This window comes from Phyllostomus hastatus, unplaced genomic scaffold (genome assembly GCF_019186645.2).
Source record: "Phyllostomus hastatus isolate PE091 unplaced genomic scaffold, TTU_PhHast_1.1 phas_contig_40, whole genome shotgun sequence".
Classification (NCBI taxonomy): Eukaryota; Metazoa; Chordata; class Mammalia; order Chiroptera; family Phyllostomidae; genus Phyllostomus; species Phyllostomus hastatus.
The window spans coordinates 73,732,968-73,757,468 of record NW_025333872.1 but is presented as its reverse complement, the minus strand read 5'-3'; the positions used below and the strand labels follow the sequence as shown (position 1 = coordinate 73,757,468).

Sequence of the window (24,501 nt, the reverse complement as noted above, 5' to 3'; positions counted from 1 at the left end):
ATTATAACCATTAATGCAATAGCTGCCTCAATTTCATTCAGATAATAAAAAATCATGGTGTAAACCTGGTTCAATCACAATTTACAAACTAATTTTTCAAGAGTGAAAATAGAAGACTATTAAAAATAGCTAAAAGGATAGCATGTGTTACAGTGCTCAATGTTTCTATAACTGTCGGTAAGTCTCACATCTAAATCTGATGCAGAATTCTTAATGCCATTGAAATCGTTTATTTCTCAGCTACATGGTGTGTATGGGTACTATGAGTCTAGAAGAGACTGGCTGTGGGTACAACCTCTTGTCTTCAGCCGTGACTACCCAGTATCAGCAAGTGCACTTTGTATGTTTTCCAAAAGCATGTCCCCTCGATAAACAACATCCTCCAGATGTGTCCATCTTGGCAGGTTTCTTCTTCTAGCTCATACAAGCTAGCAGCCTGTAAAGCAGCTGTAGATGCTTCCCTTGGCTAGGAATCCATCTGAGCATCAATGTCTTTTGCTGTTTTTGCAATCAGTGCTGCAAAAAGCTGGGCATATTCTGCTGTAGGATTAGCTGGCTAATTTGTGAGCCACTGCCTGAATATTACTAAAAGAGGCAGGAGCACACATTGCTGCAGCACTCCAGTGCAACTAATACAAAACTGATCTGCAGGCGAGATCACCATGTCCTGCCGCTGCATGGGCTGATCCGCCGTGTTTCTCTCATCAAAATGTTCTGTTTATTAATCATGCAAAATAATATGTTCCTAAATGTTCCAAATGTTAAATGTCATATTGTATTTAAATCATCCTTTATGCATCTCATATGCTCCATCATATTTTAGCCATTCATGTATTCATTCATTAATTTAAACAATTATTGAGCATGTGCTCCATACCCAGCACTCACAAGGTGCTAACAAAAGTGAAGGAACAAGAATGCATAGTTTCTTACCTTTTCCCTTAAACTCTGGTTGCTGAGCAAATGATTACATGGTGTTTACCTTGTGCCCCACCAGTTGAAGCACTGGTCTTATGTAAATTCATGCAAGCCCTGCAATAACCCTAAGAGGTTAGTCCTATTGTCATCCCATTTTACAGATAAATGAAGTGAAGTACAGAGGGGTCAAGTAACTTATCTAAGATCACACAGCTAGTAAGTTGTGTTTTCAGAATAAGAAAGAACAGATAAATTTTATAGTGCAAAATGTTAGGGTGTTTCTACACATAATGTCAAAGAAATGCAGATGAAGAGAGTGTGAAAGTTGGATGAGGTGATTTGTCAGGGATTTGTCTCCAAGACAAATCTCAAAAGGAAAAAGGGGACGTGGGTTCGATGGCAAGAAGGAAGAGGAGCCTGGGAATAGAAAGAGCCTGCCAGGTACAGCTAACAAGCCGGGTTTTGGAAAGGTCGGAAAAGAGGTATTTATTGTCCTATTCTCTCCCCCGTCTATATTTTGGATATGTCTTTCATCTGTCAGAAGAATCATTGAGGAACATAGCAGACATTTTTGCCGTTTTGACTTTTATAAAATGATTCATTATTAACTACTTACTTGTAAAGCAGTTTTATTTTATAGGCTAGTGGTTTTTCACATGATAGTCATTGTTTGGCTTTCCAGCTATTATTCCATGAATATTTTCTACTGTAAGCTTCTAAATGTCAGAGAAAAAAAAATAAAATAAAAAACTGTCAATTTGAGATTCAACTCCCTTTTCTGTTTACCAGGAAATCACGACCACACTGCCACCTAGTGGACCTTAGCAGCAGCCTCCATGAGTGACGGAAATTGTAATTCAAGATTTTCTGACAGGTGTGAGATGGTATCTCAGTGTGGTTTTAATTTGCACTTCTCTGATGACTAGTGATGTTGAGCATCTTTTCATATGTCTGTTGGCCATCTGTATATCCTATCATCAATAAATCAGCAAACAACTAATGCTGGTGAGGACATAAAGGGGATGGAACCCTATTGCACTGTCGGTGGAAATGCAGACTGGTGCACCCACTGTGGAAAGCAGTATGGAGACACCTCAAAAAATTAAAAATGGATCTGCCTTTTGACCTAGTGATCCCACTTCTGGGAATATAACCAAAGGAACCCAAAACACTAATTCAAAAGAACAAAAGCACCCCTCTGTTCATTGCAGCGTTATTTACAATCTTCAAGATAGGGAAGCAGTCCAAATGTCCATCAATAGATGAGTGGATGAAACAACTATGGGGCACATATACAATAGAATTCTACTCAGCCATAAAAAGGAAGAAAATTTTACTCTTTGCAACAGTATGGATGGACCTGGAGAACATTATGGTAAGTGAAATAACCCAGTCAGAGAAAGACAAATACCATATGATTTCACCCATATGTGAAATCTAATAAACAAACTGAACTAACAAGCAAAACAGAGGCAGACTTGTAGATGGAGAGCAGATGACAGGTAGTGGCAGGGGGAGGTTAAGGAGTGGAGGGATTGAGCAAAGAAGAAAAAGGACTCAGGGACATGGACAACAGTGTGATGATTGCTGGGGGGAAGGGAATATAAGGGGACTAAATGGTAATGGGAAAAATACAATAAAGATTAAATCAAAAGAAAAAAGAAATTGTAATTCAAATATCTTCAGCCCACAGTTCTCAAAATTTCTGTTTTCAGGGATATCTGCTTTTACCTTCATTGCTTGGAATACACAACTCATTTTAATATATAAATGATATTATGAGTGACAGTTAGGTTTCCAACTTGTTCACGAATCATTTATCTCAAGCCGGGTTTTGAATGAATACTTTCCAGTTATGTTCACCCACCTGTCGTCGCAGTTTTGTGGAGTCTTCTTCCTTTGTGTCCTGCGTTCCTTCTGCTTTTCACAGCCATGCTGTCTCAACCTGTACTCTGGCCTTGGGAAGAAAAGGAACATCACGGGAGTCAGCCTTTCTCTGAGCCTACTTCTGGTTCCTGATACTGTGACTCAGACACTGGGTGGGCGGGCCCAGCCTTTGTCCCCTGCCCCCAGTTCAGCTCTGGCCAGCCTGCTGTGAATGCCCTCCTCCCTCCTCTTGCCTAGCCCACTCCGACTTCTCTCCCCAGGCTTGCCTTGCTGAGGGCTCTGTTGAACCCTCCCTGATGACTTCCTATCATGATCTTCTCTCTGCCCGGTGGCTCCTCTTGATAGGAGTGTTTTCTTCCCTATGTATTGCTTCTTTCCAAGTATTTTGAGTGCACGATGAATTAATACCTTGGTTGCCTAGTCACAGAGAAAAAGGAACACAGTAGTGTAGGGAATTTCTCATCCTCCTGGTTTCCTGTGAAAGCCTTCTCCCCTTAAACTGATATCTATGTATGTCTAAGAGACTATTAGCTAAGGAGAATCTGCCTTGTAATCTGGACTTTTGTTCTACTTCTATGTAAACGTGTCAAACATGTTGTTAAAGTGTATTCTAGTTATTTGGTTACTTGTATTATTACTACGGTGAAGACTTTCATAAGCTATATTGCATTGCCAGTGCCTAGAATAGTTCCTAATTTATAGCAGGTCTTCAAAAAATACTTTTATGAATGTTTATTGAGCTGTTCCTGACTCTTCTTGGAAAGGTGTTCATGGACATGCTACCAATTTATCTAAATCCAGACAGTCAGTCTTCCCACCAATATTTCAAGATCCCAAGAAGGGGTTGGACTGTGCCACTGCCTTCCTTTCCCCACTCCCTTGTCATTAGTAGCTAGGGAAAATGACAGCCCATAGAAACAGTCAAAACAGTAACGCAGATAGCTGGCAGTAGCTGTGAAGTAAAACCCAGCCATGTGTCTTAGGGTTTCCCATTAGTCCATCTGCACTGCATTCTTAAAATATCATAGACCAGGAGTCAGAAGGCTTGGATGTGCGGTCTGCACTGTTACCCACTGGCTGTGCAAACCAGGGCAATGAACCAGCTTCCTGGAGCCATATTCTCATTTATTAAATGGGGTTGATAATATTACAAGTTACAATCTCTTATCTTCAATTCCAAACATCATAAAAATCTGGCCTATGTGGAATGAACTAATGGGAGGCTCTTTAAAATTTTTATTTATCCCATTAAGATTATGAGGTCTTCTCTCAGCACATTTTGGATGTTTTGTATAATGCGTGGTAAAGGCATAAGCTTATCTTTCTAAACACTTATAAATTCAGAATGCAAAAATCTGGCTTCAAGATGCACACCTTAACAAAGAACACTTGGCACCAAACAGTTCCTAAAAGGGACTTTGTGTCTTTTCAGATCTGATGGGATGGTTGTGAGGTAGCATGAATGAAAGCTCACAGTGCCTGGATGTAAGTCCTCAGTGCATATATCATTATTTTAAAATGTTAATTTCTTAGCCCTGGCTGGCATAGCTCAGTGGATTGAGTGCAGGATGCAAACCAAAGTGTCACAGGTTCGATTCCCAGTCCGTGTACATGCCTGGGTTGCAGGCCATGACCCTCAGCAAACGCACATTGATGTTTCTCTCTCTCTCCCCCTCCCTTCCCTATTTAAAAATAAATAAATAAAATCTAAAAAAAATGTTAACTTCTTTTACCCCTGAACACAAGATATTTTCTCAGTTGCTCTGGAGGGGCACAAACAACCTATAGTCACTTGCTCTTCTTTTTACTGCAGTCTGACTTTTTCTTCTGCCCCTTTTCTCCTCTCTAATATCTCAATTTTCTCATCTCTGTGAATGAAACATGAAAATCTTCCCAGGAACTCACTCCTCAGCACATATACACATGTTCGGGGGGCCGCAAGTCCCCCAGAGTCCCAGTCATGTGGTCAGTTGCTATTTTAAATAATCTAAACTTATTTTCAAAATGATTTCATACTAAAAATACTATTCCCAGTTTTAATAAATGCAATTTCAAAATGGCTGGAAAAACTTGAAATACAATCTAAGTAAATAGAAGGAATAAAGAGAGAAGTTGCTTTTCCAAATGGCCACTCTTTATGAACATTATCAGTTCTATTTGTCTATGATTCTATTCTTGTCAAAAATTTACATGCATATAATGCATAGTGTATGAAGTAATTTCACATATATCATCTCAATAAATCCTCAGAAAGTTTGGGCAGATATTATCTTCATTTTACAGCTGAAAAAAATGTTGTTTCAGAGAAGCCTTTATATCTGAGGTTTATATATATCTGAGGCTACATAATTAAATATCTAAAGGTGTAATCTCATGATTATAATACCATATTTTACTGGCCCTTATGACAATTAGTCCTGTGTACACCTTCTCCATTCCAAGTGTTCATTGACACTCTATACCATCTCTGCACTGGGCTTCTTTTTCATAGACAAGGTTGAGCAAAAGTAGGTTTACAGTTGTTCATATGGAAAAATACATAATACAAGAGCAAATAATAATATAAGAATAAACTCCATGTTTTAAGTACTCACAACTATAAACCTACCCTTGCATATAATTATATTCATTTTACATATCATATTAAATTATAATTAGTAGAGAACATATATTCTACATATTCTTCTAATATATATTTATACATAAATGAACAAATGTATGTATGTTCTGACACTCTATATAGGATGGCCATGACGACTTCTGTCCCTTCCCACATTTCTAGTTGACCTTCTACCTTAGCACACTCAGATTACATAACACGTCATCGTAAAAGTCGGCCGATGTGGAAAACAAGGACAAGAGTGCCATACTTTCACTCAACACTGGTTAGCTGAAAAGCACAATATTCTACACAGTTTTAGTAGGGAACTTGTGGCCTGTCCAGATATTGGGATTCAAACAAAGCATAATGCAATGGAAATGTTAATCTATATTTAATAAATATGTGCTAACCAGACATTTTTAAAATGCTAGGTTTCAAAAAGCAGTGACCTTTCCTAGAAGTCCCTGGCGGGGGATGGGGGGGTTGCGCCACAGATAGCTAGCCTCCCCTGCAGAGTGGTCCAAAGGACTCGAACGCCCGGTCAAGGGTTCATTCACTCGGCACACTTCAGCTGTGATGTTTTCACAATTTCCCTACGGAGAGAGATGCATTTCTGAGGGATCTCATGGTATTTCTAGAGTCAGATATTTACCTGTGAAATTTTTTCCACCTATCATTTTGTTAATGATTGAATTTGCACTCAATATCCTCTTTGTTAACTCCCTTTGGCTAAATCCCACCTGATCCCCAAAAGTCACAAGAGGAGTTATGCATGAGCAAATGTGACTAATACTTAAATAACACCATGAGATTGCTTTCAGATCTCAGATTATTAGTACTTGGGAGAAACAGCCAAGTGATTCCACTGACTAGGCTGTTAATAACAATAAATAAACAAAAATCTCTAAATTCTTCAGGGGACTTTAAACTCACTTGAAAGCTGCCTGGATTAGAGCCCAAGTTTCAAAGCGGAGAGCAAGACCGCTGAAAGAATGTACAGCTTTGGTTTCATGGATACAATGAGGACTTATTTTCTTTATACTTTAGTGAGAAATCATAACTCAACATTCTATAAATATAAATTTGAAATGTATAGAAAGCTTTAATAAATATAATCTTTCTCAAAGACATCTGCTTTCGGGTTTCTTTATATGAGTCTCTTAAAGGCTGTATTTTCCACTTCATGTGTTGTTTTTATTGAACAGATGATAACAAAATACAACAATCAGGGCTTTAGAAAAAACTTAAATAGGAAAAGAATGTATCTTGGATTTTTAAAATTCATTCCTTCATCTTTAACAAAAATCATTAATAACACCTCTCCAACTCACATATGTTTATGCTGGTTCCACCTTTCCTCTTACCAAAATCTCATAAAAAAAACCTGCTGGAAATTCTGGTTATACACAGCTAGATTAAATACACATATTTATGTTGCTCCTTTGTAATACTCCAAAATAAAATAATTGCATAAAAGGGCATTAATCCACAAAAACAAAGAGAATGGGAGAACAGGTAAAAGCAGATGAAAGATGTCAACAAAACTTTGAACTCCATGAAGCAAATTGGTGAATACTAAGTGATTTAGCCGGTCAGAGAAGATGGAACTTGCCGGAGAGGAGACTGCATGGCTCTGCTGAACCTCAGAACGACAACAGGTATTCCCGACAGCAGAACTTCAGAGCAAAGCTCCAAACTGGAGGACAGGTTACAAGTTTATGGGAGGGTCAGTTCGATCCCCAGATTCCCTCTGAGTCTATGGAAGAGATTTAGCTTCCTGTAGATGTATAACTTGAAACAGAGAATGAGATAATATTGGAGAAAGGCAATACTGCAAATAAGGAAATTGCACAGAATCTTTTAACTGAATGGCAAGACTCTCAAGGTCTTCATTGCCTCCCCATTGCCTGCAGCTGGATTCTTATTTTTCTAGGCAGGAGATGGAAGAACATCTTAAGGTAGCCAGTGGTTCTCAGTGCAGTGATTTGGCCCCCTAGTGGACCCTCGGCAATGTCTGGAGACGTGCTTGGTGTTGGCATCTATTGGGTTGAGGCGATGCTGTTAAGCATCCTCCAAATGCACAGGCCAGCCCTACACAACAAAGAATTATTTGGCACAAAATAATGTGACAAAATGTCACTAGTGCTGAGTTTGAGAAACTCTGCACTAAGGTAGTGATGTTCAAAGTGTTGTCTGAGCCCAACAGCCTCTGCACCACCTGGGAACTTGTTAGGAGAAAAATTCCTCATAGTCTCTCTTGAGACCCACTGAATCCCAAACTTTGGGGAAGGGGAAGTAAGGCTCAGCCTTCTGTTTTAACAGATCTTCCCAGTGATTCTGATGCAGCTGTAGTTTAAGAACTACCACTGAACCACTGCTCTGAGGAAAGCACAACCTAGGGGAGAAGTCCTTCAGGTGCTGAGAGCTGGTGATCCCTCAGGCAAAAGCCTGTTTGCCTCAGCATCCTCATCACAGGCTAAACCTCAGCATCCTCATCACAGGCTAAACCCACCCTTTAAATTTCCTTGCACAAGTTCTATCAGATGATAGAACTGCACTTGGCCATCTCCTAGCCAAGCAAGGTAGGGTTGGCTTTGTTGTTACACCTCTTACTGTTTTGGGGTAATACACCCCTGGTAATATATAGATCAAGGTAAAATTTGGACACATGTCAAATACTTAAATTTAAGTATTTGAACTGATAGTTCATAGTTCTTTAATATCTTTAGCTGACTGCCTTCAGGTATTGACTTCTGGTTCAGATCTATTCTTCAAATTGGACTGAGTATTTGTTATTATACAAATCTTAGCTGTTACAAATCTTTACCAGTTTTGTAACTCCATGTTATAAGGGCATCACTTGGATCACAGTTACTCAGTGTTTTGAGATGATCACTAAGGCCTATGAGACTTCTTGTGAGACATCTCAACAGACTGAGGATGTTGAAGAAACATGTCAGTAAAGCTTTCTTCTGTTCTGGGGCTCTTGTTGCTCACCAGTGACCTAAGACTGCTATGAAAGAAGCAAACCACTTTCCCTGCTGCACGAGACTGCACACAGCAGGACCGAGCCTTCCCTTGGTGAGGAACCAGTAATGGCACAACATACCCCAAATGAGGCACCAGACAGCGTGTGGCCAATGATACTTTTAACAATGGATTGGTGCTGTTTTCTAATGGTTTATTGGGGATGCTTTCAAGGAAAACTCTTGATCAAAAGGAGGAAATTGTCAATAATATAAACAGTGCTACTTTAAAATGAAACCACAGCTGACAGGCCAAAGGAACTGCCTTGCGCATCTTGTGCCTCAGAACTGTAGGACATTAAAAAGGGCAAACTAACCTTAGGACTAGGCAGAGAGCAATATTGTTTCCCAAACCGTCCCCTGTCCCGTAAACACCATCCCCTTTGTCTGTTAATCAGAACACTGCTCTGGCTTCTGTGTGAATCAGTGCACCCTGAATGGCTATTGCGATTGATTTCAGGTAAATGCTTGCTGCTTCTCACTTTGAAAGAACTTTTATTTTTAGGTGATAGTATCTCAAAAAAAATAATAACGTGGGTTTCAAAAATCAAAGCACAGAATCTGAACAAGGGACTCGAAATTAAGGCTCAAATGACACTAAGAATAACTTGACACTTAGTCCCAGAGCAAGTGGGGTAGAGCTACTTCCCCATCAACCTAAGCACTGGGTTGATCCTGGACGCACTTGTGGTTCAAATGACAGACCCCAGCCCTGGGTGAAGGGGCCCCAAACTCAGAGACAGGGAGGTCTTCCCTGACGAGGAAAGAGCACTTTGCAACGATATCTTGAAAAGTATGACTCAGGAATCCATGCCCTACTTTCTTCTTTGTTTCCCACTATCACTTCACACTCGTTCAATAAAAGTCTTCCCCAGTGTTGGGATAAAACCTGTGGCTGTTTCATGACTTCTCAGTCTTAAAGTAGCAGGACAGTCCACCATCACCTAAAGTTACAAAACACAGTCTCAATTTATACATTAAAAATGCCCAGCCCACTATATCCATCGACACTTCCATATTTATTTGCGGTGAAGCTCACCTTCCCTCTCTTTCAGCTACGACATACATAAGAACCTGTCCATTGGGCAGAGGTGTTTGTTAGCTGTGGCTTCTCCTTTTCTTACTCTGCTTCCGCCATCACTGCTAACTGTGTTCTAGCCCCACAGACCTGGGACGTGGGAGGAAGGACTCGACAGAGGTTCCGGGCAGGCTTCTTCCTCCCTGAGCACTTCTTTGGGTTCATCAAAGGCCCTTCTCATGCTAGGGGACAGAATCTGTTCCTCTGTTTACCCCTCTACTCTTGAGTCTTGGTTCTCCATTTTTCCAAGTAAGATATGCTATCCTTCAGAATCCCCTTTTTTATTTTTTATTTTTATTGTTGTTCAAGTACAGTTGTCTGCATTTCCCCCCTCCCACTTTTCCTCGCCCCCACCCCCACCTCCCTCCCACAATCCTACCCCCTTTTGGCTATGTCCATGGGTCCTTCATACATGGTCCTTGATCATCCTTCCCCTTATTTCCACAAGACAGGATTTTAAACTGCTCCTGACCAGCTGCTTTGGCTCTTCCTCCTCTCTCTCCAACACGGCTGTCATCTGGCCACAGAAAAGCCTTACATAGCGTTTGTCCTGATAAACCTGGGCATTCTAGATGATCTCAGTGCAGCCAGCTCCATTCTGCTGCACAGGCCTCTTCAACCTGCCGGAGTTGACTCTGGAACCAACCTAAGCACTCCGCGTGGTCTCCCCACCACCACGTGAGGGTTGGAGGTCAGCTCCCCCTCCTCCCTCTGTCTGGGTGGAAATGAGGGCACTCACAGTAGTATAAGAGTTCTCTGAAAAAATTTCTCAACTTTTCTGCGCCCAACGCTTCTACAACTGAAGTTCATAGAGAATTTAAAATAGTGCTCAAATATTTTTTTCAGCACATGAATATTTGCCTCAGTCAATTTGATATCTAACATCTATTTTGTTGATGCCTCAGTTGAACATGAAGCAGGATAAATCCTATCCTAAATGCTTTACACAATTATACATACGGAAGGAACTGGTTAATGCAAGCCGGGAAGTGTATAACAAGTCAGCTCCCAAAAATAAGTAAAAAAAATAATCCCTTCCTCCAACTCAGGGTGAAAACTGCCCACAGCTTCCTTGGCTAAAGGCCTCTTACAAAAACCAGTCATGGTTAGAGGAGAAAAGGGACCTGGGGCTGGGTGCCCCATAAACTGAGTTAGCCCAGACAGTCTGACTGAACACAGATCTTAGGATAAGAAATGTGTATTCATCAAAGCATTTCCTTTGAAGTATATTTGATCTCCCCTCAAAGGGATATTTCCAGAGCAGGACCTAAGAGATGAATCAGGATAGATGCTAAAAGAAAACAATCCCATAGATGTTGCCACAGATTTTATTTGAACACCTTAGATGTTCCTCTTGCTCCAAGTTGCCGCCAATTTAAAAGTGTAGAATGGCCAGCTCCTGGAAGATCCCCCCTCACTCCTTTAGAAAGCATCTGAATACTGCTTTGTGAGCACATAGTACCGTGAGAATGGCTGTAGCCACCTCCTGGACAGGATGGCAGGCCGATGACAAAGCCCTCACTTCTAGCCTTGGCTGGGCACGTAGCTTCTCCAGGTCTCAATTCCTTCTAGCTCCGATATGATTCTGACCATATAAATAAATCACTGTTATGTTAGCTGGATGAATAACATTAATATTCACAGTAAAAAGGACTCAAGTATAATAAAAGGTTAATTCAAATCATAAAATAAGGATTCAAATTCAGTTAAATAGAATTAATTCTAACATCACTTTTGAAAGTAGAGAAAACGAAAAAATGGGGAGGTGGTTGATTTTGTTTGCATATTTTATTAGTTTTCTATTTAAAAACAGCTTTTTCTCCCTGTAGCTACCGGATTTGGAGAGGAAAGTGAGCTGAGGCACAGGGTGTGTGGTCCTTCAGAAGGGCTCCCTCTTTGAGCTGCGGTCTCTACTCACCCCTCCCAGAGTCTCTGGGCCTGGGGTGTGCATCCAGAGTGCAACCCGCTAGTACCTAGCACTGGGGTCTGCACTTGCAGACTCTCCCTTCCCAATCCCAGGGAAAGAATATTAGCTATGCTTTAGTTTACTTTTTTAAGTATCTGAGCCTGTTAAATACAACATATTGCTGTGGTAATTAAATGCCTTACCCTAAGATGCATGTATATAATGCAGTAGAAAAATTAGTGACTATGTTAATACATAAACATTTGCAATCAGTCTTCAGCTCATTATTCTTGCAATGTAAATTAGATTTCTTAAGCCTCTGAGATATGCAATCTACAATTATAAAGCTTGGAAATTTACAGGTGTTAAATTATCTGCACAGGGCACATTTACTATAATTTTGAATTCAGTAAAAGTACATTATTTATTGCTAGTAAAAATTTTAGCACTAAAATGGAATAGAAAAACTATAATGTTCAAGGAAATTGTGTTCCCTAGCTCATAACCAGAATTATATATACGCACAATGTATTAAAATTGTTATAACATGATATGTCATGCCTTGCTTTTTAAACAAAAAGAATTTAAATATTTTTAATAGCAAGTATTTTTAGAAGACAGAGATAATTAACCTTGGAGAGCAGATAATTCCTCTAGTCAATGATGAAATAAAATATAAAGTATTTCTATTAATGCAAGTTTTACCCATGGAATTTTCTCAAAAGACAATATAGGTTTTATTAAGATTACATTCCTATCACAGATAATTGTAATATTTATAAAGTTATGGAGGCAATTGTGCTGATGACGTTTTACATTCTTTGAAACAACTGAAACTGATTCTGTGACTGAAACGGGTAGGCATGCCAAAACATTCGGGAAGAATATCATTGTCCAATGTAAGAATAGAGAAGCCATGGGTACACTATTGATCTCTAATTTTGCTATGTGTCCATAGCCCACATAGGGTTTTAATTAAGACAGGAGGTTATGCTCAGAAAAAGGTATTATCTTAACTGAGTAACAGAATTACCTGCGATTTTGTAAATTAGAGAAAGGTTTTTTTCCTTCATTTGATATTATTAGGTGATTGATTTCTGAGCTGGAAGGAGAAAACTGGGAATGCTGAAGCATACAATTAAAAATTTAAAAGGAGGAAAGTAGGGAACTTCCACTTCCCATGGCACAGGACAGAGAGGAAAACCATTAAGAGGAGAACCATGCAGTCGGCAGTGGGAATGGTCTAGATCCTGACTCCCTTCTTCGCACCATGCCCGGGGCCCCAAATCCCACAAGTCTCCTTCTTGGTGACTTTTAGATCTCTTGCTGCTCTTGTTCAATTCCCCTGCTTGGTGGCTGCGTGAGTTATGGCTTAGCTGCTTTAGAGAATGTCACTGTGCCTCTTGGTCTGATTTGTTCAGTCTGTGGCTTCTGATGCAAACCAACTGTTGGAAGGTGCAGCCAGAGGGTCCCCAAAAGAAGGATTTGTAATGGGGTTCAGAACTCAAGGTGTCCAGGAAATATTAGAAAGATATATAGGATGTCCTCACCCTCCACCACAGGTGTGAGTTGGGGGAAGGGACACCTGAAGCAGGGCCATTCAGAGCTGTTTTGCATAGCAACTAACCTTTGCAGCTAACTTCTTGCTTGGTCATTTAACATATCGACAACCTTTAACTGGTTGCATAGATATGTTAAATAACTGCAGCCAAGCTCTGAGCCAGGGGGATGGAAGGAACTTCCCCCCAAGATGTAACTGGGAGGCAACTCCCCCTAGTTACAGCACCTGCATGAGAGCTTGGAGATAATTGGCTCCACAACATGGGGCACCCCTGCACAGACTCATCATGGAGCCCAGTAAAGCTGGAAGGATATTTAAACCCAGACTTGGTGACTGTTAAGGAGAGAACCATGCAGTTTTGGCTGAGTGGAGACTCCTGCAGCCATGTAAGGAGAGGCAACATGCGGCTGTGACAGTGAGGAGAATCACGTGGCTTTGGCCAGAGTGGGGGGAACCCCCCTCCCTGGTAGCCATGAGAAGAATCACCATGCAGCTTTAGCAGAGAACCACCACACGGCTTTAGCAAAGAATCACCATGCAGCTTTAGCTGGAGATCCCGGCAACACAGCTGATGGTGCCGGGAACCAAGGAAGGCCTACCAGCCAAGCACAGATTACTGGGAAGAACTGGGAGCTGCCTGAGCCATAGACTTCTATTTCTTTCCCTGAGATATGGTACCCCAGACTGGACAAAGGGGGGAAGGAAGACTGTGTGTGTTATTGGGTGTTTTAAGGGACTTTGGGATTTTGATGAAGACATTAAGTCATTACTTTTAGTCTGCATAACTTGAATAAATAATTCCTTTCTTTTTCACCAATCTCTAACATGGAGACCTATAATTCTCTGGCCAAGGGAAAGGTGAACCTAGTACAGGGAGACCCCAGGAGAAGGAGTGGTAGCTTTAAAGTAATATAACTACTTGCACATGCTCAGTAAAAGCCCACCAAAACTAGCCAGGAAGGATCTACCCTATAAGAATAGAGTCCCTCTAGCCCATGTGGTCAATCTCTACGTGGACTGGGCCTGCTCCCATGTTCTCTGCTATAAACTCTGGGTGTTTGGTTCAATTCTTTATCCCGATCACTAAGAACCTGGTTACCTGTGCCCAGCTGTGACACAACAACCATAGTTGCCATTTCTTGAGCATCCTTTTGTGTGCCAGCATAGTGCCAGCACCAGCATCTTCTTATCTGATTACCACAACAGTGGTACAAACTGGAGAGCATTATGATGTCCATTTTACAGAGAAGGAGAGTAAAACTTCCTGAAAGTCGTACACAAGCCAGAACTGAGTCATGTATGTTAAGTGTAGGACTTAATAACACCTAAGCTATTACCCCTTACATGCTAGTTTCCCACTCCACAAGAAATAACATTTTCTCACTGTTTACAACATGCCAGGCATGCCATCAAGTCCTCTACTACTCTCATGCATCTTCCCATTTATGACCACATTGCTTGAAGTCCTCTGACCTTACCTCACTGAACTTGGAAAAGGCTTTTTCCCATTAAGCTAAAACTTATGTAAAAAGACTATTGAAATAGTAACCAAGTCATAACACCAGGGATAAGAATGTCTTGATTTTGCAGCTCACTGACATTTTGAAGTTATTTAAGCTCTCGAAACCTATGGTTTTTTATTGTTAAAATGAAGATAACATTTGTATCTGTTTCATTACTTATTAAGAGGATTAAGAATTATGGAAAGAATGGCATGTCCTCATATTATTCTCTCAATAAATGTTGGTTATTCTAGTATTAATATTATATCTTTTTCACCTAAAAAGTGGCTTTATAAATCTTTCTCCCATGTACACTGGAACATCTTTTCATGCAGCTAGGCCCACTGTGAATCAGTATTTAGGCATTTATAGCACCTTGATTTGCTTCTATATCAGAGTAACTTCATTTCTCAGGAAAAGAATCTTTGCCTTGATTTGAGGCCATCTTTCTCATCCTTTTGTTCTGGAGTCAATCTAGTTAACGAGAACCTACCCACCAGCCCCCAGATGTTTCCACCTATATCTCTTATAAAGGCTCATGAGACACCATCAAAGCTGGGGTCTTGGAATCTTTCCAGGTTGTTTTACAGATGATGTTTCTCCCCAAGACCACCTTTCCTACCAAAAAAAAAATAAGAATGTAAAGTAGATTGAAACTTTAAACTTGCCAAATCATAGAGGCTGAGATGGAGTAAGAGTATCTTAATGTTCTGCAAGATTTAAAGACATCTAAAAATCTAAAATCTTCAAGAGTTTACTTTACCTTCAGAGAGACTCCCCCCAAAATCTGAGGTCATGTGCTCCTTCCTGCTCCTGGTCTGATCAAGACTAACATAGAGCTAAACCGAGTAAACCCAGGCAAACAAAGCGAAATCCAAACTGAACCTTGTTTTTTCAGAGGTGCCAAATGTGGAACAGAATACGACAAAAAAACTCCCAGGAACGTATCGCATATAATCCCATTAGACCTTTTATGTTCTCTAAACACTCACATTTAAAACACTGGAGAGGAGACCTTTGGGGCACCTATGAAAAGGTACTCTTCTGCCTCCTCATGGGCAGCCACTTAATGTCAATGGCAAAAGGCATTATGAAAGCCCAGGCTCCCACTGGAAATGTGGAAAATGACTTTCTACAAATCTGTAGCTCTAAAACAACTCTCTGATATTTGAGATAAGATGCTAAGCTCTTTTAGAGAATTATCTATTTACTCACATAAAAACTGATTAGAATGACCAAATTAATTAAGTATTGGCTTACCACATTTTGTAACCAAAGCAATTTAAAACACTTTCTAATTTGTGGACTTACTCACTGACACCCAGTTAACATCAATTATTTCTGTAGTAAAATCCTGTGAAAATATACTGAGAATTATAGTTACTCAATTTTCAAAAGTAAATTTTCTGTTTCTCCCTCAGTTTGTGGAAAATCTAGGTAAATATTAAGCTCATTTCTCCTTTATTAAATTTTAAACCTGTACTTTCTAAATCAATAGTCTAATTCCTCTCTTACAGAATATTTGAATTATATTTTTCATAAGCTCTTAACATTTTTTTCACAGTAAATGAATACTTTTTAGCAATTACTTTTTTTAAAAGTTTAATTCTAAACCTATCCTTCAATACAATAAGATCAGCTATATAATTTGCAGGGCCCAGTGGAAAATAAAAATGGGAGCTCCTTTTTCAAAAACGATTAAGAATTTCAAAGCAGTGAAAGAAAAGCAACACGCCACGAGTGGGTCCTTCCAAGCGGGGATTCTGCTCAAATGCACAGGTCTTGAGTGCGAAGCCAGCCCTGCGCACGGCTGTACCCACCCCACATAGGGTTTCTCGCATCTGTTAAGTGCTTTCTTTCCCACTGTACATGTAAGTTTAGATATCTGTATTAAATTTGAGCTTGGTGAATCCACAAATATTACAGAATATTTTAGACACATGAGAGAGTAATCACAAGCACAAAAAAATACAGGGGGAAATAGATTAAAATAATTTTTTAAAAAAAGCTAGGAGACAGAAAGAGCGAGATAGAAAATAAGTCAGAACAATGGCTGCATCATCTACACCTTTTATCACACTATAGAAATTGAACCTCAGTAGTTAATCTATAGTAAAACTTTAATCAATAGTTTAAACTTTTTACAAATAGAAAACACCAGGCCCAGATGGTTTGTCAGCTGGTTCTACCAAATTATTCAAGGAACACATAGTTCCATGTTCATAAACTCCCCCAGATAATAGAAAAAAGAAGAATATTCCCTGGCTCATTTTCTGAGGTCAGTATAAATCTTCATACCTATGGCAGACAATGTTCTCCCTCTCCTCTGCACTTCTCCTCTATATTTTTTTCTATGCCTTTGGGGCTGGAAGGCTACAAACTGTATTTCACGGTCTCCTTGTCCTCTGGCTCCCTGCTAGTTTCTGCTAATGTGAAACACTGACAGGAGACTGAACAATGAAAAGAATGGAACAGTGATTTGTTTCTCATTTCTGGCAGCTCGTCCAGCATCGTCTGCTTCAGGTGGGCAGTGGCCACCACCCATAAAGGTAAGAGCGGGTTAATGGCTCAGTCACTGCCCTTCAGTTTTCAGCAGCCTCAGAATCTCCATGGGCTTAGGTGTTGGCTAACGCTCTTTTTACATTTTCTTCTTCAGCATTCTTTTATCTTCATCCGGTAACTAATTTTTTCTTCTAATAACTTGGTAGCAAATTTAAGTTCCTAAATTAAATTTCCTCTTCTAGCACAATCTTGAATACTCCTATATGTTTGTACTCAGATAGTGACTTATTTGGTTCTTAAATCATCCAAATACAGTTTGAGGAAGAGTTAAGTATTTTTTGCATAAGTGAAAAAGTCCCAAAAATATTAGCAAATCAACCTAACAAAGTATTAAAAATATAATATTTGATTACAAAGTTGTGTTTATTCTAAGATTTCTAGGTTGATTGAATATTGGTAAATCAATCAATGCATTATACACCAATAATATTTAAAAAGAGAAAAATTATATAATCTTTTTTTTACCAATTCAGGAAAAACATTTAACAGATTTTACTATCCATTCATGATTAAATTTCTTATCTATCTAGGAATAGAAGGCAATATCCATAATCTGATAAAGGAACTCTACAAAAACCTTATAACTTTCATTTTTCTTAGTGCTGAAATGTTATAAATATTTTCCCTAAAATCGAGAAAAAAATACAGTGATTCTCACTATCATAATTTCTATTCAGCATTTTTCTGAAGATCATTGTCAGGGAAATAGGCAAGAACAAATAAAAGGTAAAAGGATAGAGTGCTGAAAATTAAGAGTGATTACAGTAATTATTTAGATGTCATAGATAATATAGTTGGTTATCTACACAGAAAACCCAAAAAATCTACAGAAAAATTATTAGAATTAATAAAATTTTAGCAGACCTTGTTGGAAAAAAATTGATGTAAATAAATCAATTTAATTTCTTTACATCAGCAACAAACAGATAACACAACTTTACTTTTTATAATAGCAATAAAAAAGAACTCATAAAGATGTGTAAGCACTTTGTAGAAAAATTATAAAATTTTATGGGAAGTTATTTTTAAATACCTAAATTAATATAGCAATTTACCATATTCTCAGGAAGATTCAATGTAATAAAATATATATATATATCAACTTTAATCTCATTAACTTAGAGTCCAATAGAACTGTAATTAAAACTTCAGCATGATTTTGTGTGTGTGTGTGTAAAACTTGGCAAGGTGATTTTTTTACACTGAAAATCATAGTCTTCAGAAGAGCCAAAATTATTCAAAAGCAAAAGAATACATCAGGGAGTTTTGCTTTAACTGCAGTAAAACGTTATGCAGCTTACTATAATGATATAATTCTGATATTGACATAGAGATAAGGAATTTGGCCCACAAACTAACCCACACATTATGGAAACTTAACTTATGAACAAAGTTGGCATTTCAGATTACTGAAGAAATGAGGGAGTGCTCCATAATATTGACAGAAAAATTGCTTGGACACATTGTAAAAAAAAAGAAAATTAAAATGTACCTCACATGATACATAAAAAGCAATCCCAGGAGGTTTAAAAATTTAACTTTAAAATGGAAAACATTAAATAATTCGGGAGAAATACATGTAGACACTGGAGTTAGAATTTATTAAAGAAAAACAGAGATGACAAACTTTAAAGAAAAAGACTGATATATTCAACTGCTTGAAAATTAAAGATTTTTGTTAATCAAACATTTCTAAAAGATGAAAAACCAGAGAGAAACTTGGAGAATGCACTTGCAACACATGTAAATAATAAAAATTAAAATCCAGAATATATGCAGGAGAGAAGTACATTATTTTATATATAGTTTTAAAGATGAGTGGGCCACTGTTTGCCCCATAAATTGAATACGTCTAAGTGAAAACTGGAGAGGAGGGAAGAGGCAAGTTGGGTGAGCAGTGATGGAACTTTAGGCTGATGGAGCAGCAGTGGAGAAAAGAGAAGCAGACAAATTCAAGGTTTATTTTTGCACATGTAGCCAAGAGAACTTGCTGACAGGTTGTATGTGTGTTTTGAAGAAATAGAAAAAGTTTTCATTTGATTTCAAAGTGTATCGCTTGATCAACTGAATAAATGGAGTTTTATAAATAAATACATTGTTTCTACTTATGGAGAAGACTTGGGGAGGAAAAGTTTAGAGTTGAGGAGGAATTAAGAGATACCTTTTGGTCCTGTCAAAATGGCTATCATCAATAAATCAACCAACAAGTGCTGTTTTGAGGATGTGGAGGAAAGGGTATCCTAGTGCACTGTCGGTGGGAATGCAGACTGGTGCAGCCACTGTGGAAAGCAGTATGGAGATATCTCAAACAATTAAAAATGGATCTGCCTTTTGACCCAGCGATCCCACTTCTGGGACTATATATAAAGAAAATCAAAACATTAATTCAAAAGAATATCAGCAACCCTATGTTCATTGCAGTGTTATTTACAATAACCATGATTTGGAAGCAGCCCAAGTGTCCTTCAATAGATGAGTGGATTAAACAACTTTGGGACATTTATACAATGGAATACTACTCGGCCATAAAAAAGAAGGTTTTACTCTTTGCAACAGCATGGATGGACCTGGAGAACACTATGCTACATAAAAGAAACCAGTCAGAGAAAGACAAATACCATATGATTTCACTCATTTGTGGAATCTTATGAACAAACCAAACTAATAAGCCACATAGAGACAGACTCACAGATGGAGAGCAGGATGACAGCTGTTGGGGAAGGGAAGTTAGGGGGTGGAAAGATTAAGCAAAAAAGAAGATGAACTCATGGACATGGACAACAGAGTGGTGACTGCAGGGGGGAGAGGCGTATAAGGGTATAAATGATAAAGGAAAAAATATAATAAAAAAATTTAAAAGTAAATTTGCATTTACCTGAAAAAAAAAAACAGTTCTCTTTTGGTCCTGTTAAGTTTGTCTATTAAATAACTAAATGGGGATTGGGGCTCTGTGAGAATATACATTGGTTGCCTTAGCTCATAACTCAATGGAGAGATCAAGCTAGGAATGTTGATTTGGAGGTCATTGGCCACATACGGTGTGAAGGTACCTATTTTTCACCCTGATACAGGTCTTGACTCTGGGGAAGAAAGGCAAAGTGAAGAGGACCCATACTTGGAGGAGATGTGGTGCCCTGGATGATGGGGGCAGGAAAAGTACTCAAGACAGCATGTCCAGTAGTGTCCCCCATGGAAGGCACTCGGGATCACCTCCAGGAACAGTGATATGTGATAATTAGTATTAAATTTTATTGCCCAAGTTGTAGTCTCCCAACATCTTCATTGACATGCCTGTGTGGGGGATAATTAAGCTTGCTGTTATGTCTATGGCTAGAGCCAAGCAGGGAGAGAAGTAACTTAACCCTGGAGATATAGGTATAGTGCAGGAAGGGGCGACCAGTAGGAAAGCCCCGAACATCACTCCACAGCAGCATGTTATAGAATGATTGGCTACTCAGTATGCAGTTTCCACCCTATCTGAGGCAGGGGCTGTGGGGAGGGGAGAGGAATTACTGATTTGTATGGGCCAATTACACTAATCCCGTTTGCCTTGCAGAAGGGTCTTGGTGGAAATGCCTACGCCAGTTTGCACCAATGAGGATAGAGAGGAGTCTTTTGGAGTTTTCCAGGATAGAAGAGTCTTGCGTCTTAGGAGAAAGGCATAAAAAGTGAATCTCCTTCTCCCTGGACTTGGAAATAGATCTGTTTTTCTGGCTGCCGCTGTCAACCATCCTATGACCACACAGGAAATTCAGGATGAAATTAATCCAGTGGAAGTAGTGAGGAAAGTCAGGAAAAACCCAATCCTTCTCATCAAACAAGCTCCCCTTGCCCCTGGAGCTCCTCTGATGTGAGTCAATACATTTCTTTTTTTTTCTGTATGTCCATTTGAGTCAGATTTCATGGTTTTTGAAGCTGAAAATATTTTAACTCACACAAACATGATACACAATAACCAGAAGGATTTATGGAAAGTAGAACATACCTGGCCTTCAAAATGCTACAGGAAGAAAATCCAGTAACAGAAAATGAACTACCTGCAGAAATTCTAGATGAATCATTGGGCTGTGGTTGTTGGACGTTGAGGAAAAAATTGATCCTGAAGGTGCAGGACTTGGGGACATCTGGGACAGTCCCAACAGTGTGCAAAATTCTTCGGGTTACATAATTTTGGGATCATCCTAATCTCATATTGAAAAACAAATTATTGGAAGAACAAAAATAAGTCTTTGGGATTAGAAACCTTAATAAACATGTCATAATGATGATTAATATAATATTAAGTTGAATATAATGCAAGAATGAAATAGGATCACTATCCTTCTTTCTGAAGAGTTTAAAGAGCTTCATATTAATTAAGATACACACTAATAACTGGACACTCAGTAGAATTCTTTCTAAAAATATATACACAGTCACTTTTTGGGTAAAGACTTTCTCAGATAAATTAGTCTGAAATACCCTGAAGAGAAGCTTATTTAAAGCTCTGTGAGGTAGTTTTCAGAGTTGTGTAGAACACTTACAGCCTGATGAAGTCTAGTATATGTACTACATGACATCCTTAGGCTAATCTCAATTGAAATACAAAAATTCTCTTGAGTAAATAGTTTTCTTAAACAAATATGAAACTGTGATTTTAAAAATCCATAGTAACTTACTTACCAGATATTCAAACCATGTCCCTCAGTCTCCAGTACTGCTCCGGAAGAAATGTCTCAACAGTGAAATCTGTGTTCTTAACAGGACATGAGCGATCCCTCAACGTAAGGTGACCCAGGAAGCTGTCTGCCCTCCTCTGGTCACTCTTGAGGCCAAACCAGTCTCAGCTCCCACTCCTACCACCTTGCGTGCACAAAGCCTATGCTGTGGGTTTCTCTCCTTGCCCACTCAACGTAAGAATTGTGGAGAACGAATCCAATCCTTATCTAGAAAAATCTAGAAACTTCAGAGACAGACTCTGAGGTCTCTTGTAGTATGAAACACTAAAAAAAAAGTGTTTAGCATAAAGTAAACTTGTAGTTACAGTCCAGTTATTTTCTGACAATAAAAACAGTCATTATTAAGTTAATAACATGTCAATAACACGTATCAATCATACATCTTTCGGGAACAGTTTTTTGAAGTGCTGTTTATGGAGAACATGGGAACACCATATCCTGGGATACCCCTAGGACTGTAAATAAAGAAAACTATATCCTACTTAAGGATAATGTTAGCTGCCAGAGAACTGTGGCCCTATGGTTATCTGTGAAAGAGCAATTAGTTGGATAATATTTTTTTCAATCTTTGTCTATAGGAAACAAGCAGTGTATCTGGAGACATCTGTATTTTAATGACCAGAGTGAAGTGACCAGAGTGCAGTGCATTTGGGGCCAAGAATAATGGTGAGGCTTTTTTTTTTCAATAACCTCGATCAAAGGTGGCAGATACACAGCATGCTTGACTCACTCCAGAAATTTGGACAGATGTCAGAATGCTGTTATTCAACCACAGCATTCTTTCTTTTACTGGCCTACACTGTCATCTCAAAATACTTTTCAACCTGGCACCCCGAGAAGTAGAGTTGGCCCATAACATAAAACCTAATTGCTCCTCCAGCATAGATTCAACTGTCCAGCCTCCTTTACCATAAGTGGGGGTTCTCTAAACACAATTTTAAATGCAAATTAAGGTTTTTAGGAACTTCAGGGTGGGGCAGTATCTGAGATTAATCTTTAGATAGAAACAGCCTCCAGTATAAATGAACAAACCAACAGTCTGAATTATACAACTATCATTTATGAGTTTAATTTTTAAAAGTTGCTCCTGACAACCAGGTCATTAAAGGACCTGATGAAATTAAGCTTCTAAATGTGAAATGCTAAGATCCAGGCCCTGGGTCAGAGTGGCCCTGGCAACTGTCTGCCAACCTGCGAGAGCCTGCTGGGTAGCCAGCTCTCCAGCTCACCTCTGTGAGTGCACTAAAATTTACTTCCTACTTAAAACCTGATAAATCCATGCTAACATTTTGTCTCAAAAGCAGATTAAGTTTTGTTTTTTTAAGATATTTTTTAAAATATTGTACTATTTTTATTTATTTATTTTTAGATTTTTATTTATTTATTTTTACAGATGGAAGGGAAGGAGAAAGAGAGAGAGAGAGAAACATCAATGTGCGGTTGCTGGGGGCCGTGGCCTGCAACCCAGGAATGTGCCCTGACTGGGAATTGAATCTGGGACACTTTGGTTCGCAGCCCCCGTTCAATCCACTGAGCTACTCCAGCCAGGGCCAGATTAAGTTTTAGATCTGCTCTAATAATAAAGATCACCTAATTGACTTTTTAAAATTTCAAATTCCTTTTCAATTTCTATTTTCTCTTTCTAGACTAAATTATTTTTTAGTTAAAAAGATATGATGTAGAGATATAGTAAGAACCCACAGATCTGCCCACATACAGTTACTCTGATGGAATGGGAACTTATTAAATATATACTTATGTGACTCAAGGAAAGCCCACAGTTAATTAAGTAACTGAAAAACCAATAAAAGTTGGAAATGGTAAAACACATGAGTATTAGCAATAAAATCAAGAAATTGATTTAGATGATGTCGGTATGTTCAGATGCAGAAAAGTAAATAAACTACAACCTTTTGAGATTATGGCCAAAAGTAATGAATAACTCTACGTGATATTAAGGACCCATCACCAAGGTACTGCCTACAAAGCAGTGAGGGTTTTTAGCTGACTGATGGCTGACTTATATTTTCTGGTTTTCTATTAAACTACAGAGTAAATCTGAATAGTGAGGCTTTTAACTACCATCTTTAAAAGGTTAATCATCTTCCATATTTGTGCATGAATATTCTGTGAACCAAACACCACAATGAAAGGTCTGAAAAGCAGAATGTATTAAGAGTGATATTGGGGCAGAATATTGAATGTGTGGCATCCAGAATAACTGGTTACTACATTTGTCCTTAAAACCTGAGGGGAAGGAGAAACAATAGAACTAAAAAATAAAAACTTTTTTCTATTAAAAAATTGTATTATTACATTTCCAGATTTTAAAGCCATGATAATAATTATGCATATTTAATCATAATAACCATAATCTCTGCATATTATTGTTACCCTACTCTGAACATATTACATGTATCATATAATTTTGTAACAACTCTATAAAATGCTTTAACAGATGAGAACACTGAAAAACAGAGAGGGTGCAATATTTGTTCAGGGGCACTCAGCTCCCAAAAGGCAAAGTTAAAATTAAATCTCTGTCTGCCCTCAGACAAAATTAAATTAAATCTAGGCAGCTTAACTCAAGACCCAAGTATTCATCATGATGCTACAGTGTGATGGTTAGTTTTATGTGTCAGCTGGTTAGGTTATTACATATACCCATTTGTTTGGTCAAGCTTCAGTCTTCATGCTGCTGTGAAGGTATCTTTTACATGTGAATAACATTTGTATCAGTA

General features: G+C 38.7%; 1 pseudogene; it reads right to left on the bottom strand.

The window, feature by feature from the left end:
• Positions 1-260: 260 nt before the first annotated feature.
• LOC123821855 overlaps positions 261-24,501 on the bottom strand; it is a 50,653-nt pseudogene continuing 26,412 nt past the window's right edge.